At 49.5% G+C, this 17,754-nt stretch overlaps 1 protein-coding gene across 1 annotated transcript in view; it reads left to right on the top strand.

Annotated features, from left to right (window-relative positions):
• Positions 1–17,754, top strand: part of LOC143377929 (uncharacterized) — a 144,212-nt gene that overhangs the window by 39,611 nt on the left and 86,847 nt on the right. The gene's annotated exons all lie outside the window — the stretch shown is intronic.

The following is a 17,754-nucleotide window of genomic DNA, read 5'->3' on the forward strand; positions in this document are numbered from 1 at the left end:
CTCTTTCGCTCCGCCCGTCTGGGTACCCTCCTGCAACGAGTGCTTCCACCCTTTGGTCCAGCGTGTGCGGATCGAAATTCACGAGCCACGAATCGAGGGCCCCGCTGCTGGAACCTGTGTATTTTGGTACGGGCCAGGGACCTGGCTGGCGCACGAGAGGAGCCAGCTTGCGGAAGTTATGTCCTGGCTGAAGGATTACTGGCGCCGCGCTGGGAGATCGGCGTTCACGCCACGGTGCACTCGCCAGTCGCTCGAGAAAGTCACCCCTCCAGCTGGATCCTGTTGACCTTCCGCACCCCCGGCGGGGTTTTTCGCGTCACTGCTCGGACTTTAGGGTACGCCAGGGAGATCGGGTATTCCGATGTGTTTGCGCTGTTTAATCGGTGTCGCGGTGAAGTTACGGGGTTTCAGAACAAACCCTACGACTCTGAACGCCACAGTGGCGGACTCCTTGGGAGGATTTGTCTTGTCCGTGGGATTCACCCTGCAGTCGAATTGGCAGAATTTGACTTCTTGACTCTTCGTGAATCTCTGACTCTCATCTTCTTTCTCCTTTCGAAGCTCGGTTCCCTGAACGAAATCTATGTCCATGCATCGCGACGAGGAAGTTTATGAGTCGTGTAATTCACTCGCAATCTCCCCTTTGAAGGAAACTAGGTCGAAAACATTGTCGCGAGGCGCACTCCGGCGAATCTTAAAAACCTCGTTGCACCGAAGGGGAAATCGATTTCTAAGTAGATTGAGAAACTATTTTCTACACTGGACGTGATCGCGCGGGTGCCAGCAACTTGTGTTCCGCCTCTTTACCCGCAGATCTAGTTTGCCTCAATCTCATTTGCCTGATGGCACAGAGAAAAATAGCCCCATCTCGCAGTGTTCGCGAGGCAAACTGGCAGTACCTCCGTCCATGCGCAGTGGACGCCTCCGAAACCGAATTTTCATCGGCGATTCCTCCCTGAGGGTAATCGATCAACCTCCTAATGCGTGTAATAGCTTTCTACGGAAACGAAAGGGCGTCAAATGTTCCAAGGAAATCGCTGATGAACCACGGCGCCTCGAAACCAACCTCCGAAAATATTGACCAAGGCTTGCGGATTAGCGGCTCTGCGCTAAACGAAATCTAGAGGGTCGAAAGTTGAGCATCGCGCCCATTCACGCGTTGTCCGGCCATCTCCATTACGGGGCACAAAGAAAATTCTGCAAAAAAAAAGGACCGCGCTCGATTGGCGCTCCTCTCGTTTCGAGTCGTTCCAATCGGCTTGGAGAGGGCGGAACGCTGGGGGTGGGTTACTGAAAAAGGGGGACGGAAGGCAGATCAATCGTTGTTGCGGAAATGCGTTGATTTAGCAATCAGAGCAATGAGAAAAGGGCGAGCGGGGGCGAGGGTGGAGGGCCAATGCAAACGCGGATGGAAAGATGAACAAGGGGGGCGAAAGGGAGGAACGACGGGTGCAGCAGAGGAGGGGGAGGTGGAGGAGGGAAAAAGGAACGTGTGCCTCTAGTAATTACGGTCGGTACAGCGGAATCATTTGTTTGCGCATTGTTGCCGCAAAGCATTGTTGCACAGCGGAACGCTGTTCGCCGTTCGGCCATCATCCCTTGCCCGTGGCTCGTTTCATCCCCTTCGACCGTTCGTTCGGCCCTCGTGCCGGTTCAAACGCATTGTACCCTTTGCGGGCCGCCTTCCAAACCTGCGCACACATTGTCCACGCTGGCGTATAGATGTGTGTGTGGGTGTGCGGCTATGTGTGCTGCAGGTCCACAATGTTGGATCTCGTGTGGCGGCGAACGTTGCAACTTTGGAAATTCGCCGAGACCCCCCTCGGTTTTCTCTGCGACGGCAAATTAAGCGGACGGAAGGGCTAACTAGCCACTGACTGTTGAACTGAGCATGTGAAACGAAATATGAGAGGCCTCCGCCGGGTTGCGGAGCCTAGTTCTCGGGGTAACTTGAGCAACCCTTTGTTGCCACTGTGCACGTTCCAGAGATGCACCGTGTGGACCTCCCGCGATATGTCTGGTATCAGTTTGATCGTGTCAAATGATGAAGGGTTGTCAAAATTATGCTTTCGGCAGGGTTACTCTTCTGCCAGGTGTCGAGATTGTTTGAAATCTTTGGCAGGCTGTTTCCTCGCTCAAAGAAAGTCATTCTTCTGAGATAAAACAAGGTTCAAGTTGCGACTCGTCGAAAGGCAAAAGAGCTGAGGATTTCTCCACGAATTCACTAATTCAATCGCCAGCGATTTCTGCATGCACACCTCTAATATGTATATGCGTATACATCCCACAGAACCAAAGCCCCGAACGGGATCCTCCGGTTTCCACGAACATTCCATCTCCATTACTCAATCTCGAGACGTTTCAGGGGCCGAGGAAAAAGCTAAGCCCATCAAATAGGAACGTCGATAAACGTTATTAACGGGACAACGACCGAAACGGTTGCATGAAACGCAGAGACGTTGCGCTCAGCATAGAGGAGGCACTGCTGGGACGTTGAAAATATCGCCGACGATACGGTTTCCGTCCACCATCGCCCCCCGGCCCGTTACTTCCACGTCAGGTTCGACTCGCAACTACCGTATTAATTATCGAAGATGCTGCGCCCAGAGCCGGCGAAGCAATTTTCCCCGGAAGCCGGGGGTGCAGGTCGCGTCCGTCGCGCCTACCCTACGAAAGCGTATCGATCCCCCGGAATATTCCACATCGCGCGATGTATCTCGTAATGGATATTCAATATTTACGCTGGTCGACAAACGAACGTGGCTCGTGTACAGCCGCGGCAAAGCTTCTCGGACCGGGGATGAAAAAAATTCGCCAACGATCGGGGCATGAGGTCCCGGAGAAAATTCAGGGAACGAACGGCTGGAAAAATACCTGGGATTTATGTTCCTCCGGGGACGCGAGATTCTGTGACGTGGCCGCTGAAATATGTTGATGAGCAGAGATCTATAGAGTGTGACCAATTTAACTATATGGGGTGGCCGCCAGAAAGTAGAAGGATCTGTAGAAAATTCGGTTAACGTGGTAGACGTTGGAAGCAGGGAAAAACACCCAAGATCAAGGGACGCCGGGGATGATGTAATAGTCGGATAGAGAGGCTGGCTTTCTTGCAGCCTTTGTATCCTGTTAAATGTTTCGCGTATCCAGCCCGTTAAAGGAACGACGGGGAAAAGCCCTGTACATGATAGCAGCAGCCATGTTCAATGGGAAATACGAAGTTGCTGGCTCCGCGGGCGAACTTCTGCAAAATTAGCTCGGTCTACTGAACGGAAGCAGGTCAAAGGTGAGTCCCCAAGGATGTATTACCCGAAAATTCATAGTGATTGAGGTGCACGCCGGCGAAACGTAAGTCGGGAAGGGGCGCGGTAACCGGAGGGTGGAATTTGCGAGCAAGTTACACGTATATCATCCCCCGCTTTTGAGCCAGCTTCGCTTTAACCAAGGAATGCGCCGCCGCGGGGCTGGTAATATGTTTGGTGAACAAAAAAAATCCAATTACATAGATTAATAGGTGTATTGTTAATAAGGGGATGAAGCCGTGAAACGTGATTTCTCGTTGCGCGGCTCGGGAGGAGGTGCAGACATGCGCGTCGCCGGACTCGTGAAATATGCATGCACTGAAATTTGAATCGCCACGTTTTATGGATTTCGCGTTGTTCCACATTGCACGGGAGAGACGGACGCATCCAGACGCCATTACTGTTCCGCTCGTGCAAGATTCAGGCTTGATAAAAAATGCATGCTTCCTGCTGAGACTCTGCTTAGAGAAGGGTTCCTTTCTTCCCTGTCTTTTTGCTCCCCGTCGCGGAAAAAATCTCGACGCCGAATCGTGGAATCTTGTGTTCCAATTCCTTGCAGCATTTAGAATCTTTGGATCTGAATTCGAAGAAAATTCCCACCTGATTCTCCTTGCAACTCGGGACGCGCGAATCTATGGGCTTGAAATATTCATCCAGAAGTGAATCAATTTGGCAGACGACCGTCTCTCGTTCGCGAACGAATCAACACGTTTGTTCTATCCCCCTGCGTTTTGTTCAGCGTTGATTTCGTCCCTCATCACCGTCTCGCGACGTATTAAAGCACAACGAGAGCGTCTACTAAAGCGTTGTCTTTCTGTCCGCTTGGAAACGGCCCCGTCGTTTCGCCTTTAACGTCGGCGTGCGCGCGAGAAAAATTCAGATTGCGAAGGATTAAGCGTGCCTCAACGACTCGCCTCCCGGAGTGGCGAATTTACACAGGGGAGAGATGAAAATTCTCGACGGTGTGAGAATTCCTCGAGTGTAGCCGAGTTAATAATCTGTCTCGGAAGCCGCAGAGATACTTCTTCAATTTACTTCCAACTTACTTCTAAGTAGGTACATGTGGCGCGCGACTGTATAAATAACTTGCAAGATTAATGCCAGCAAAAGAATTTCGGCGAGAGAGAATGGGACAAAGGATATTTCTCCGTTCTCGCCGGAGAACAGCGAGCCGAGGGATTGAACCCATCTCACGATCCGGAAAAGAATTTTTCGAAAAGCTCGCCCAGGGGCGCGAATCGACATCCCCGACGTCGAAATTCCCTCTCTCAGGGCCGGTAAGATCTCTCGTGCGATCTAAGTACGCCATTACAGCACCGGAAGGACGTTTAATCTCCGCGTTTCAGCATTTCCCTGTGCGGCTGAGGACCTCTCCGCCCGAGGATCGGTCGAGGATCTTCGCCTGCATTTACCGCGATTTTCTCTTCCGTGCTGTCTGATCCTTCTTGATCGTGCCCTTTGCCATCGTCCCCCGGCGCAATCCGGACACCTGTTTGCAGTTACATTTGCAAAAGTAACGCGGGTAGAGATCTCATGCTGCGAGTATCGTGGGCCGCGCTTATAGAGCTGTTTCAACGAAATCTGATGGATCCTTTCGTCGCGATGTGGATCGTTCGATAGGAGACAATCACGGTGGATATTTAGATTCTTTATCTAGGAGTTCGACTATCAATTTCGTTCTCGAGTACCTTTCACCCAGTCGCCACGTTTTACTGCCAAATTAACAGCACGATGGTCGCAGCCCCAGATCGATACAGTGGCTCATTAAAAAGAAAAACACTGGGATAACCGGGCCGCCGCGTTTCCCCGTTCCGTTCGCACCTGTGGCGCGCCTCGAGTCGGCGAAAAAAGCGGCTGAAAGTTTAACAGACCGTCAAATCGTTCCGCGTGCGGGAAAAACGGTGGAGCGGGGTCGCAGCCAAGAAGAAATAATTAAACGCGTGATCGTCGAGGAGCATGGGGGGCAGGATCGGTCGGGGTGACGGGAGGAAAATCGAATTCCCGATTGATCTGACGGGTGGTTGAAAGTTCCGCGAGGAGAACTGCGGGGGAGGCCCGACACCTGTTAAAGAACCGGAAGCCGCCGCGTCGCGGGGATGATCGTTGGAGCCGAGACGACAAGAGCAATCGACCAGCGAGAATTTTCGACAAACCCCGGCCCAATTATCCAGCACGGTTTCCGCGGCTTCCTGAGCAGCCGCTCCGGCTTCATTTCCCGTCCTCACCTGCTTTGAAATCAGCCCCCATCCCCCACGGATCGTACCCTCCCGCTCCGGAATGTCGCCCAGGGAAAGTTTCCTTCTCGCGAGGCTGAAAGCCGAAAGGGGGAACAATGTTAGCCGGATGCAGATGAGTCCTGATTCCCACCTACCCCGAGGCCGATCCAACCCCTTCTTCCTGATCCCGGGACCGGCGATCAAGCCACCCTCAGGCTCCACTCGTACCTCGATATCTCGCCGTTTCCTACCCCTCTTCGCCCTCTTCCGGTCGTCCTCGACTTCTCGACTGCTCGTTCCCCCGTGTCTCTCGTTTCCTCGTTGGAGCTTGGTTCTCCGTGTGTGGCTTGCTTTGAAAGGGAGGATTCTTTGGGATTTGTTTATGTGAGCTTGTAACTTGGGGCAGAAGGGAACAGGGATGGAGGAATGTAGTGGAGCTGGTTGATTATTCATATTCAACTGAGGACTTTGCAGCAGGAGCGGTGTCAGCTCCATCTTTACCAAGTTCGAGGGAATTACAGAAAACTGTTTATAAAATTATTGCTTTGACTTAACATTAAAAGGAGAATATTAATTGAAAAATATATTTCTATTTTTGGTGGAAAATATTCTATAATAGAAATATTAATCTTAATATTTGAAGCAGAAAGTATTTGTGTTTGTCTGTCGATTAAAAACTTTCGAAAGGTAATATCTGGGGTCACGAAATGTGTCCCAGCTCATTATGCCTAGCTAATCCAGATGAATATGACTATTTTAATAAAATAAATAAATAAATAAAAGAATTTTTTTTATAAAATCAGAATCTAAATTTCGGGCGAAGCCGAGTAGTGAAGTTAAGTAGTCTTAATATATTCCGAAATATTAATATTAATTCCAAAATATTAATATTTCTTGTTCTTAATACTAATACTAATATTAATTCCAAAATATTAATATTTCTATTTTTATTTATTTGCAATAAATCGCTCATTTGTTATCGGATTTGCATCAACCGTGCACCAAACGAAGTAGAATTTTCGTTACCTGCGTACATCACGCGTCATAACTCAAAATCTGCTTTTGCGTATAACGAGCTACTATCTCCGCAAAACGACGGAGTGATGAAAATTATGAATCATACCGTGACGATCTTGCAGCCTTCATCGCGACGCTGAACCCATTACCAAGAGCGAAACGCGCATTCATTATCCCAGGCGACATTCCCAAAGCGGAGAATTCTTCGGATCTACCCTGTCGTGCTTTATAGGCGAGTTACTTTGATCGAATTAATCGACTGCAAACACCGACTTCGCGGGTGGAGATTGCCGGAGATAGGGTGAGGGGGCGCGGAGCGAATTAAATTATGAACGCATTAGCAAATGAGGTACTATTACGGGTACGAACAAAGTTGGAGGACGCGGACGAGCGAAATCGCGGATCGAGAAAACTGTTAGCGGGATTGGTGGTCGCCATAAAACTCGTTAATCATTCGAACGCTTTGTCCGCGTTTCCGCGTGAATTTTCAAGCGTGTCCACTGGCGCTCCAACTTTCCGCCCGCGCTTTCGCCGACTGTGTTAACGCGATGAAACGCGCGGCGCAATCAGAGGCCGCTTGGTAATTGGAATGTATCTTATATTACGGCTCGTAAACGGAAATTATGTCCCGTAATGCGATGTAACGTCGCGAAACGCTGCGACCCACTTTGCCCGTCGTTCGTTAGCAGTCACCGGGCCCCGTTAATTTTACGTTGTAACTCGTCGCAGATAATGGCAGCGTTATCGCGCGCTGCGGAAAAATTAAAGGGCCAATTAACTTTCCAATTTCTCCATGCTTTCTAGCGGCCTCAGTCGGCTAATGGTAGCTATCGTGGGTGTTTCAACATCCCTTCGAGTATCTCTCGAGCTACGGCCCGCACTTGGCATGCTCGATTTGCCAGGGTACAAGTTCAAGGCCGCCGCGAAATAAAAAGGGAGAAACAGGCTCCAAAGTAAGAATTCTTCAAAAGACAAAGAGCACGGCTAACAATGCAGACTTTCCACGACAGTCTTATAATGAAGCGGTCCCGGTGAAAGGAAAAGTTGTAACAAAGAGTCCATTGCCTTTCGCTGGCTGACCACTTTGCAGTCGATGGGGAATTAATCGACCACGGACTTCCTGCTCGACGTCCAGGCAGAGGAAATCGTGCTGATCAGTCATAAACGCTTTTCTAATATCCCGGGAGCCTTTTAATTCTGTTCCATAAATGTCCAACCTTTGATCAGCTTTAATGGGGACTTTTTACTAGGAATCGTTTTTGAATATTTGTCCGAGAGAGTTTGTTCTGCAGCATTCAGCTCTGAATGAAATTAGACGCGACTTGTAACGGTGTCCCGGCTGATCCGATATTATAATTGCAAAGTAGTTCGTCACCCCATGCATTTGCGCAACATCGATGCGTACCATGAGAGCGCTGCTAGCAGCAAAGTTTCGGAACAGCTCTCTGTTTCGGGGGGGATAATTTACAGATTGAATTTTAAGCGAGTTGTTGCGAGCGACGTGTAATTCCAGGCAACCGCGGCGTGGCTGTATTTAATCTCCGTGAATTATTAAGACGCCGCGGTAACTCCCTCCGCCAGTCACTCTCTGTATTCTAATCGACTAGGATTCTTTTCAGACCGATTGTAGCATCCAGTCTCTGGCATGTAAATAGTGCTCTCGGTGAAAAATATCCCCGGGGAAAATGCGAGGGAATATCAACGAGTCCCTCTACCAAGGACTCGAGCTTCTTCGCGTTTGACGGGACGGGTCCAGGTTCAACGCAGAATGGCCCCTTTTCTTTTGCAAATTCTCCGCGATGATCACAGTAACCCAAGATTCGCAGGGGAGGGAACTCCCCGGCACGCGGATTCTCTTGTAATTCGACGACCCCGGGCCTCTTTCGCCGTGGAGGATCGAGTGTAAATCGAGCCTCTTCGTTTCTCGCATGCCTGTGTCATCTTTGCCCTTCGAATTGCCGGAGACCTCCTCGCGATTCTTCCTCCAAGAATGCAGAATCACTTGAACGCAGTTGCGCACGAGTGAGCCGATGCAAATTGCTGGAATCGTCTATGATTTCGTCGAGCCTATATTCCAGCCGCGGGATTCTCGCTTACGATCCCCCGATAGGACGCGTCCCCTCGATCGATCGAGAATTTCCGGCGGCGGCGGGGCTTCCGGGGACGGGTCTTCGAGAACGAGTCGACGTGAAAAGGAAGGGAGGAAGATGCCGGCGTCCAAGTGGACATGTGGTCGTTATGACGGGGAACGACGTTAACGAGCCCCTTTTAAGGACTTCTGCTGGGAAAAGTTCGGAAGCAGGACTTTATTGGATTGCGAATCTCCGAGGAATCGTCGGGGCAAATGGCAATTTCGACCTGAGGACGGGACCGAACGTATGTTTTACGTGCTGGCTCGTGATTCTGCACTTTAGCAGCGTGACGGTTAAAAATACGTTCGATCCTTTTCATTAAAATAGGAATAGAAATCGCTACGTGGTTGGGGGCTGTTTAAGGGAGAGGTGAGACACTGTTGTACATCACGTATTATAATGCTACAGGAATTTTACGCTCTGTGGATGACAGGCGTGAAAATCCATTTTCCATCGGCGAAGCCTGCCAGTCAAGTTCCTTCTCAATTTGAACGAGAGTTGTTGCGCTGCATGTGACAATGTTGAAAAGTGTTTTTATTAAATTTGTGGCTCGCGTGATGTGGCAGAGCTTCCAGAGTACCGCTGGAACATAAGCAATGACCCGCAGCTAGTAGAGTAACGTTAAAATGCCGCGCCTGCTTTCAAGGCGCATGTCTGACTAACCATGGGGATTGTTATTTTTTTATTATTATTCGTCTTTATTACTTGAAACATACAAGGAACAGTAATTTATAAAGAATAGCGAAGTAAAAGGCGAGGCTGCAGTACAAGACTGTTAGAAGCCTAGCCTGTTACTAAATAACTAAAACTAAACTAAAACTAGTACAGGGCAGTAAAAACAGAAAAGTTAAGAGAAAAATTATTACGAGAAAAATTATTATTATGGCGCATTAGGATAGAAAAGCATAAACGTAGATGGACAGACAGGGTCGAGACAAGGAAAGGAAGGAATATAGAGGTGACTTAGGAATAGTGTAGAAGTATATATCGTCGAGCTTCACTTTAAAATCAGGAAACGTCCTTATCTACTTGAAACGTCCTACAGTCTCCATAACCATTGAATTCACTTCAGCAGGGTTAAATTCCTCCATTAATTCTACAGTATCCAATCTGAAAGCAAGTTAATCTACCACTCCACACAAATGTACTCGCATATTCCACTTACTCTGTAGATCTCAGTTTGATCGCAACAACTTCTAGTATCCAAGTGATCAGAAGATCATTTCACCGTCGTTCCGAGCTGCGCGAACTGTCCAAGAAATTCGTCAAGGCTCCAGGAACCTTTTCATTCCTCCCATCTCCGTTCGTAAAACCAGTCCCATTTCTACAGGCCCCTTAAATGCGCCGCGCAACGTTTGCTATATTTCGTTAACGTGGGAGTTTCGAGCGAGGCTGGAGGAACGAGAATCGATCGTATCGCGGGCTGCAGGAGAACCAGCATGCAACGAGTTTACCGGTAGTTTCTAGTGGGCGTTCGTTCGGAACTACTCCGTCGTCGACGGCGGCGGCCGGGTGATCCAACTTCTCGGATGCAGACCCGTGGGCGGTGGTCGTAGTATAAGTAATAGCTAAATTAACATCTTAGTGTATCCCAGGAGCGTCATCTGCTATCTACGGCCCGTTAGTACACCCAAGTAGTCGTAAGACGCGAACGTTTGCTGCGCGAGTGCCGTGCCGCAGAAGCTTCGCAATCGGCCCGCGGTAAGAGCGTTATGAAAATGCCTCCCCTGCCGCCAATCCTAGACTCTGGCCTCTGTTTGCTGTGTTCCGAACGTGGCATGCCTCTCCAGTGGCCGGTTATCGGTTCATTTGTCACGGGTTACGGTTAAGGCGGAGACACCGCGGCGAAGACGACGGCTGATGAGCGTGTTGCACCTGGGAGGGCGATGCGGAGATCAGCGGTTGCTTGATGGCCGCTCGGCGTTAACAATACAGCGGTTTATTTGTCTAACCGAAGGAAGGAGCCCAATTTAAACTGCACGGCATCGTCGTTCCATAGTCGAACGGGGATATTTCGACAATGTTTCGCAGAATTTCGCGGAATTACCCTCAGGCGGGCACTGGACGCGGACTGAACGTGACAGCTGCTTTCAAAATACGAAATATGAAAAGCTGCCCCCGAAACGAGTGGCTGCTGGTATTTCCCCGCGTACGGAGGTTGGCTGGAATTAACTCGATGCAGTGGATAGCGCCTTGCCAATTTTCTGCGCGAATAAATCTCTGGAATTAGTCTCTAAGACTCTGGTGGATAAACGAAAACGAAGAAAGGGTTCCGTCTTTAATTAAGAATTTTTAAAATTCTTCTGTCGGCGGAGCAGCCTTGAAGTCTCGTTCCATGATGGATTAAATGAATCACGAAAATTGATAGCCGTCGTCAGTGCTGTCTGATATGTACGAAAAATCGAGGTTCTTCCTTTCGAACTTAATCGTGGAAATCCACCGCGGTGTGTACAAATTTCGCGGTCGTTAATTAAACGAAGACAATGGTCCTCGGCGTTGCGTTCGAATCGGCAGGTCGTTATTCAAATTAATTTAATAATCCCCCGATTTAATGGCGTCCTACCTCGCCATTCTCACCAACGTCCCCATTCTCTATCACGTCGGGACAGCGCTCTCGTGATCCCAAGACGCTTCGTATTGTACCGCCATACGATTATTAATAAAGCCAGGATCCCCTAATTAGTTCCGTCCCGCGTGACGACTCCCTCGAATGGTCCGTTCACTGGAATAACCACGAAGAAAAACAACCGGACTGTTCGTCGCATCTGTTTAGATTTGTCTTGTCGTTCGAGCCCTGCGCCTACAGTAGGCTAAACCGAAGAAAGGAACGCTGCATCCGTTTTGGGAAAATTGGTCCCCAAAACAGGAAGTTTGTCACTCCTTTAGAAAGCTCTCACAAATGTCCTTTATATTCCGTCGTTTTAATTCAATATGAAACTTTGCATTTCATCCGAACTGCAAACGTAGATGTTAAATCGAAAGGATTGATGGCGCAAGTAGATTTCTTCGTACTGATTAAGCAAATACTAATCAGGATTTGCAATTCCACTGCCCACACTGACCTTCGTATCCGTCTTCCACTTGCCGGCAGTAGGTTTCCTTTCCTGCAGCAATAAAAGCAATAAAATTATCGATGCTCGCGAAACAGATGCACTTGCCGCGAGTCGGTTCGTTTGAATTCAAACAGACGTGGATAAACGGTGCGCGCAAACAAAGTTTATTAATCGGAGCGCGCGTCTGCGAATGGAAAACCGACAACAGGCGGGCCCCGTCTCTGCTCGTTCACGCTCCTTTTCTTCCCCGCCGCGAAACAAACACCAATTACCGTATACCCCTTGTTACACGGAGATGAAAACTTCCGAACGAACGCCCGCCGCGGCGCTCCGCGTTCAGTTTGCCCGTGTAATTGGAAGGATCGTGTCCGCGAGTAGTCTGAGTCAACGACAAAGGATCCGTCGTTACCTCGCGGATGAAACCCTCTTTCCTCGCCGCCGCCGCGGCAGTTCAAAAGAGTGGCGTCACAGAAAAAGAAACGAGGAATCTGTAGGCAGTAATTTCTTGCCTTTGAACGTGCACACCCCTTGGGATCTATTGTTCGAGCCTCTGCGCCTCTCCGACGGGATGGAAATTAAACTGGTTATTATCGCGGAAGTGTTGTATATTGAAACTCGACGTTTGGATGCATTTTTCAACGGGAACGTCAGATGCTACCGGCAGATGGGCTGGTTTCCTTTACACCGCGAATTCCCTTCCCCAGCATCGAACATTATTCTCGCACACTTCTACCGAGCGGGCTGTTCGAACAGCTGAGCTACACACGAGGCCCTTCAGTCCTGATTATTTCTATGGATATCCAGAATTTTTTCGGTCGATATTAAGTGCAGCAACTATTACGAGGCCGCCTCTCATCAGAATGCAGGGCTTCGACGGAGTGCAAGATTAAAATTCATGCGGCCGTGCCCTCTCAAAGGGAGAAGAGAGCAGGGCGAGAGAATAGCGATACTTCACCGGGACGTGTAACACGCTCCGGTTCCCGCTCAAAATATTGATCAGCGCGACGCTTTATAACTCACCAGCCGGATGCAATTTTCCTTCGACGTGTAATGCTTCTTGAAAACTGGCATACGTCGGAACGGCGACGCATCGGCCTGCTCGTATCACGGCGCTAACAAAAGGGCAATGCACCGTCGCGGAACCGTTGACGTTCGACTTATCGATCACCAGGGCGCTTCCGCGTAAGTCCCTAGGTCGTTTAATAAAATAGGAGGGTAAGGCGCAGCCCGGAACGATGCACCTTTATGTCTCTAGTCGTCGCTGACGATCAGCCACGCCGCCATATCGTATCAATCATTGCGCGAGAACGTGAGCAACGCGGGACCGCTTTATTCCCCCGTGGAAAAGTGTCCCCGGGTTCCGTCGAGACGGCACTTTCTCGGCGCGATCAACCTTTATATCAGGATTCATTGGCAACCTTTCATTCGTTTTTACGACAGCCTAACCAGCGGGACGGTTGTAAAATTCCTGAAGATAAGGGCGAGCGTTACGTTTCTTCCACGGCGTTTAATTACGACCGGCTGCCCGTTGAAAAATGCTGGCTCGACGTCTATCAGGGACGATCGATGGAGATTAATTACCAGCCCATTGTTGGAATAGCGCGAGAAGATGTATACGGCTAGGAGCTTCCCATGATTCAACAAATATCGCTCAGTTTGCCCGCGGAGGATATTGGAAATTAGTTGTGCTTCTAGTTTTCCTCTAACTGAAAATAATCTCCTATGAAAGATTAAGTGGAAATGATATGTATTAGTCCAGTGATTCCCAGCCTGTGAGTCGCGAGGTGCTTTCTGAGGGGTCGCCACTTTGCTTTTTTAATATAATTAAGTTAGAATTATATTCTGAAATGACTATTTTCAATGTGCCTTCTTTACCTTATTAAATATACCATATATTTTATGGGGGAAGGGGGTCGCAGGTTATTTGAATATTATAAAAGGGGATCGCGACTCAACGAGGGTTGGGAAATACTGTATTAGTCAAAGCTGTCTCTATGAAAATAGCAATGGTAATTTTCAATATCCTTTCTGTCGAATTCCCGCCCATCAGATGATGATCAGTTCAAGTGAAATATATATATAACTATGCCTGAAATTTGGATGAGGATGCGACTTGCCCCGGAAGCAAAAACAGAATTCATCCCCCATCGATCAGCCGCGGCACGTACATTTTCACTTTGCCCCACGCAAGTGGGGGAACACGTAGGCACGGCAGGTTTGTTGCCAGATTAAATTGCATCCGTCGGACGACGGCTGCGGGCCGGAAAGCAGCCGGAGAGAATGGGCACAAACGGGGGTGGAGGACCGGGCGGTGGAAAAAAAAGGTGGGACAGTGAAGCGGTCGCGGTTACGCCCGGAAATTGGCGAAACTTTGCGGAAGGTAAATTAGCGGCGGTAATAAAAAGCGCCCCCTCGCTGGTGCTCGTCGAATTTCCCCGTCCTTTTTCCATCGTCCCAGTCGAAGCCACCCCCCTCGAGCTGAGCTCGAACGCAGCAGCAGCAGCAGCAGCTCGAGGGTCGGGACAAAATTATGAGGCTCTGCGCGCAAGAACGGACGTTCCTTTTCTAGAAAAAACAATCGTACCAGCGGGCCAAAAACAGTTCGTTTAATGCCGCGCTATCTTGCCAGCCGGGGCCTGATAAGGCGACTGATATACGTCGAGCGCGATCTATCCCTCCACGTCGAAAAAGGGGATGATCCCCGCGTAATCTCGGTGGATTTGCATTTAGAGAGGAGAATGTTTTAGGCGTAGGCCCGGGCGAATGCTGTACAGTCGATTTCGGGCTCTTGTTCCTGAGTCCGCGCGAACGCCCGGCGAAAGTTGCTCGGCGACAGATAGATCGCCGGTTGATGACGCTATAAAGGAAGATTCTCCTTCTTTATCAAGCCACGATGGCTTTCTGTGGGCGTAATTTATTCCGGTCCTGGAGGGGAGGCTATTTCCTCGGCGTAGTTGATATTCTGTTGGGTGAGTAGTTTAATAACAAAAGGTTCTGAAACGTTTCTTCAGCGTGTGGGGTCGTGGAGAATATGCTGGGGAAACAGGCTTTTATAACGATGCAAAGTTCGACAGCTCCCGTTGGTTTATTAGCAGAGTTTAAAGTAATGCTCGTCAGGCCGAAGATGTCAAACAAGGTTTGAGGAATCGCGATGCACGTCCTTCGTACTGCGAGGCAATTCTTCTCTGATAGCATGTCCCGCAGCACTATCAGTTTATAAAATATTTCCGCTCCCGGCGTCAGGTGACTCAGCTCCCCTGGTTCGAGCGGGCGAATCGTAATTCCGCGAGCCTCGAGCGGCCTCCGCGTCGCTTCGTTCGACACGCGGCCGTGATCCGACGCGAAATATTTTAATACACAGCCGGCGGACGATCGCGGCGTACAACACATCTATTACCTGGACGTTCGTTTCGCTATTGAACGTCCGTCAAGCCTGTATGATCGACCGTGCTCGTTTCCCCGCGAGTGTAATTAAAACTATCTGTACCAACGTCGAGCCGGGGATGGAGTGGCGTTTGATTTCGCCCTGGGAATGTAAACGCGCAGTGGCCGAACTGAAATTTCGATGGAAATTACGTCTCCGACGTTACGCCACTCCTTCGGCGGATCAAAAAGGCAGGGTGATCCACATTTACTTACAGCGAGATCCGACGACGACGGAGGACGAAGGAAGAAACGGAATGTTCGTTGGTCGTTGGACGAAACTGGCAGTAGGTAGTTCGCGGCTCGTCATTGACTATCTAAGACCCCCGGGGAGGATATGGAAAAGTTCCCCCGAAATATATTCCCGGGGCACCCTTTCTATCTTTCCGCACACGTACATCCACTTCCCTTCCGCGTCGACGGTGCGATATATCGCTTCGAATCGAGTCGATGCCAGTGACCCGGAATTTGCATTTCCCCGGAAAATACAGGCGGGGGAAGGGGCGGCTGATGGAGACTTGGGGAGGGGAAGGGGAGACAGTGGCGGGTGGAGGACGTCCCTCAGGTGGGGCGGGATACGCTGGGAACGATAGAAAGGGCAGGGAATTCCGAGCGGCGCTTTTTAACGATATCCCCGAGGGAACGAGCATCGACAAGCTGGTAATTAGATGCGATCCGCCGCGATTTTGTAATCGCCATATTGGTCACCACCCCGTTGGAACGCTCGATTATTTGCCAGGCCGAAGGGACACCCCCGGCTACCCTGGAAAATAACAGAAAATTCGGGAAATTCTGCACGATTCTGTTACGCGAGAACGAAACTTGAAAACCATCTGGAATACCACCCTTAGTCGAATTCTGAATGGGGATTAATGAGTGAAATGTCCGGAGATCGTAACTCGCGACCCAGTTTTTCCAGATTTTTCGAGGTTTCCAGAGGCTGTCGCGGCCGAGCGGCGAGGGGGTGGAAAACTTTGGTTCGCGGGGAAATTTCGCTCGCCACTCTGTTTGTACTTTCCCGACAGCTCGTGTGTTATCGTAGCGAGCGCGGTGCATGGTCCCGTCTGGACGGTCGGTTTATCGTTCGACGATCAATTCTGGAAAATGCCAGTCGAGCATCGTGGCCGAACGTGAAAGGTTCCCGTGAATCGTGCCAACCCCGTGGCGATCTGGCACGGACCTCGGCTGGTGGCTGGCTGAAGGGACACCAGTTTGCTGCGGAATTCTTTCGGTCAACCGCAACGATAATCCCTAAATCGATCCATTTCCGCGAAAAGGCTTCCCCCCAGCTCCCAACGACCACGGGCTTCCCTCCTACGAGCACGCCGCGTTGACAGGGGTGGTGATTCTTTGCTCCGCAGGTTGGGAGAATCTGCGGAACTCTTGTTTTATTCCGAGGTGCATGATGGACCTGTTCACGTGCGAGAAGCTGTGATTTTTCAGCTTCTGAATCTGCCGAGCGTAAATTGGAAACGTTTCGCCAGTGTTTAATTTGTACTTCTGTCTGGTAATTACATCCTTTGTACGCAGAGATGAATTGTAAAGGTCTCTTTACGTATTTTCAAATAGCTTCTCGATTCAATTGTGCGCCTGCCATTTCGTTAAAAATGAGGAGAATATTGGTCGCGCTTGAGAATCGCGAATTTAACGGGACTTCTATTTCAGCAAAAGTAATGTAAAGCGTTCTGGAATCGACAAAAATATTAAACAGCAGGTAAAAGTGGATCGCGTGGTTCGCACGATTGCGAGTTTAATGGAATACCGGGTTCCGTTTGGGGTTAATGAATAGCCGAAAAATGTAGAAGAGGGGAGAAAGCCCTTGTACGAGCAAATGGTTTATCATTATTCTACTTTGCATCGTTTTATCATCGAGAATCAAGTAGAAAGGATATTACGCAAGGATGCCATAAATTCAAAGTGAAGCAAACAAATTTATCTCGATCCGTGCGAGGGTTGTTTTACCCTTTCATCTTTACCTTCGATCTCCGCCGACAAAGGGTTGTTGGATCACGAAGGTTGCCGTTGCACAAGTTTCCGGAAATTCGCGCGCCACCGTCTAATTAATCGCGTTTCCGCGCGTACGTGTCGCGGCGGTATCGCAAAATATCCCGTAAGTTTCGTGATGTCGGGGTTGACTGTACCTATGATGGATTTATACTGAAATTGGAGCTGTCGTGTCGTTTGAGGGTTTCCTAGCGGTGTCGTGTTGTGGGTTGCCAGCCTTTGATGCACGCGATGCGTACCGCAAACAGGGAGAAGTCTTATCAAGTTGAGGGAGGATAGCTTGCTCCCTGTATCGCTATTGCTAGACCCGCTTTGTTAACGCGAAACCATCGGCTAGACAAGACATTATTATGTTACTCACGTCGCGCTGCTTTTCAAAATCGATAAGTTTTCCAATCTGCTCCGTCGGACGATTACGTTTTCTTCAAAGCAATCGAAATTTTCGAAGCTCAACGAACAAGTCGCTTCCAATTCGAAAGTCGCGAAAATAGCAAGCATTAAGTAACAGTAAACCGAGGGACAAAGAGCTCGAGGAGAATTGATCCGAGGTGGTTGCAATCGCGAGCGCCGTAACGGATAATTATTTTACCAATAATTGTGCTGCGTCATC

The sequence above is a fragment of the Andrena cerasifolii genome, chromosome 16 (assembly GCF_050908995.1).
Source record: "Andrena cerasifolii isolate SP2316 chromosome 16, iyAndCera1_principal, whole genome shotgun sequence".
NCBI classification, from domain to species: domain Eukaryota; kingdom Metazoa; phylum Arthropoda; class Insecta; order Hymenoptera; family Andrenidae; genus Andrena; species Andrena cerasifolii.